Source organism: Piliocolobus tephrosceles, chromosome 13, assembly GCF_002776525.5.
Source record: "Piliocolobus tephrosceles isolate RC106 chromosome 13, ASM277652v3, whole genome shotgun sequence".
In the NCBI taxonomy this organism is placed as follows: domain Eukaryota; kingdom Metazoa; phylum Chordata; class Mammalia; order Primates; family Cercopithecidae; genus Piliocolobus; species Piliocolobus tephrosceles.
The window spans coordinates 59,913,108-59,915,983 of record NC_045446.1 but is presented as its reverse complement, the minus strand read 5'-3'; positions in this window follow the sequence as shown (position 1 = coordinate 59,915,983).

Below are 2,876 nucleotides of genomic sequence, written 5' to 3'. Positions count from 1 at the left end.
AGAAAGCTTCTTTCTAGTTTTTTTCTGAGGTTATTTCCTTTGTCACCGTAAGCTTCATTGCACTAAGGAATATCCCATTGCAGATTTTAAGAAAACAGTGTTGGGAAACTGATCAATGATGAGAAAAGTGTAACTCTGCGAGTTGCATTCACATGTAACAATGCAGTTTCTCAGAACACGTCTTTCCAGCTTTTATCTGTGGATATTTTCTTTTTCACCATAGCCCTCATTGCGCTTCCAAATATTGCATTGCAGATTCCTCGAAAGTAGTGTTAGAAAACTGCTTCATGAAGTCTGAGTTGTCACTCTCTGTTATGAATTCAGATATCACAAAGAATTTTCTAAGGAAGCTTCTTTCACGTTTTTAATTGAGGATATTTCCCTTATCAGGATATGCGTCAATGCGTTCCAAAGCATCCCTTCTCAGATTACCCAAAGACAGTGGTAATAGACTGCTCCATGAAATGAAAGTGTAACTGTGTGAGATGAATTCACACATCACAAAGCAGTTTCTCAGAAAGCTTCTTTCTAGTTTATATCTGAGGATATTTCCTCTGTCACTGTAAGCTTCATTGCACTAAGAAATATCGCATTGCAGATTTCAAGAAAACAGTGTTAGCAAACAGATCTATGAAAAGAAAAGTGTAACTCTGTGAGTTGCATTCACAATTCGAAATGCAGTTTCTCAAAACGCTTCTTTCTAGTTTTTATCTGACGATATTTTGTTTTTCACCATAGCCCTCAATGAGCTCCCTAATATCGTTTTGCAGATTACTTGAAAGTAGTGTTAGCAAACTGCTTCATGAAGACTGAGTTGTAACTCTGTGAGACGAACTCACATATCACAAAGAAGTTTCTCCCAAAGGTTCTTTCACGTTTTTATTTGAGGATATTTCCTTCATCAGGATAGGCCTCAATGGGATCCAAAGTATCTCTTCTCAGATTCCCCAAAGACAGTGGTAATAGACTGCTCCATGAAATGAAAGTGTAACTCTGAGAGATGAATTCACACATCACAAAGTCGTTTTTCAGAAAGCTTCTTTCTAGTTTTTATCTGAGGATATTTCCTTTGTCACTGTAAGATTCACTGCACTATGAAATATCCCATTGCAAATTTCAAGAAAACAGTGTTAGCCAACTCTTCAATGAAAAGAAAAGTGTAACTCTGTGAATTGAATTCGCATACCACAATGCAGTTTCTCATAATGCTTCTTTCCTGTTTTTATCTGAGGGTATTTCCTTTTTCACCATAGCCCTCAATGCACTCCCAAATATCACTTTGCAGATTTCCCAAAAGAAGTGTTAGCAAACTGCTTCATGAAGACTGAGTTGTAAGTCTGTGAGTTGAATTCACATATCACAAAGAAGTTTCTCAGAAAGCTTCTTTCACGTTTTTAATTGAGGATATTTCCTTTATCAGGATAGGCCTCAATGCGATCCAAAGTATCCCTTCTCAGATTCCCCAAGGACAGTGGTAGTAGACTGCTCCATAAAACGAAAGTGTAACTCTGTGAGATGAATTCACACATCACAAAGCAGTTTCTCAGAAAGCTTCTTCCTAGTTTTTTATCTGAGGATATTTCCTTTGTCACCGTAAACTTCACTGCCCTAAGAATTATCCCATTGCAGATTTCAAAAAACAGTGTCAGCAAACTGATCATTGAAAAGAAAAGTGTAACCCTCTGAGTTGCATTCACATGTCACAATACAGTTTCTCAGAACTCTTCTTTCCAGTTTTTATCTGGCGTTATTTCCTTTTTTGCCATAGTCCTCAGTGCACTCCCAAATATCACTTTGCCTATTCCCTAAAAGTACTGTTAGCAAACTGCTTCATGAGGACTCAGTTGTAACTCTGTGTGCTGAATTCTCACATCAGGTAATAGACTCTCAGAAACCTTCTTTCTAGTTCTTCTGTGAAGATATTTCTTTTGTCACCATAAGTTTCAATGCACTGCAAAATGTGCCTTTACAGATTCCAAGATACAGTGTTAGCAGACTGCTCCATGAAAAGAACATTGTAACTCCGTGAGATGTCTTCACACATCACAAAGGAGTTTCTCAGAAAGCTTCTTTCTAGTTTTTAACTGAGCATATTTCCTTTATCACTATAGGCTTCAAAGTGTTCCCAAATATCCATTGGCACATTGCATGAAAACAGTGTCAGCAAACTGCTCCATGAAAGTAAAGGTGTAACTCTGTCAGATGAATTCATATATTTCAAAGAACTTTCTCAGAAAGCTTCTTTCCAGTTTTCATCTGAGGATACTTCCTTGTTACCATCGTCTTCCCTGTGATCCAATGTATCCCTTCTCAGATTCACATAAAATAGTTCTAACAAAGTGATTCGTGAAAAGAACTGTGTAAATCTGTGAGATGAATTCACACATCCAAAGCTGTTTCACAGAAAGCTTCTTTTGGGTTTTTATCTGACGATATTTCCTCTGTCACCATAGGCTTCACTGCACTCCCAAATATCCTAACGCAGATTCCAAGAAAACAGTGTTAGCAGACTGCTCAATGAAAAGAACGATGTAACTCTGTGAGGTGAATTAATCCATCACAAAGAAGTTTCTCAGAAAGCTTCTTTCTACTTTTTATCTGAGGATATTTCCTTTGTCACCATAAACTTCATTGCGCTAAGAAATATCCCATTGCAGATTTCCAAGTAAACAGTGGTAGCAGACTGCTCAATGAAAAGAACAGTGTAACTCTGAGAGATGAATTAACCCATTACAAAGCAGTTTCTCAGACAACTTCAATCTAGTTTTTATCTGAGGATTTTTCCTTTGTCACCATAAGCTGCAATGCGCTAAGAAATATCCCTTTGCGGATTCCCAGAAAACAATGTTAGCAAACTGCTCCATGAAAAGAACAGT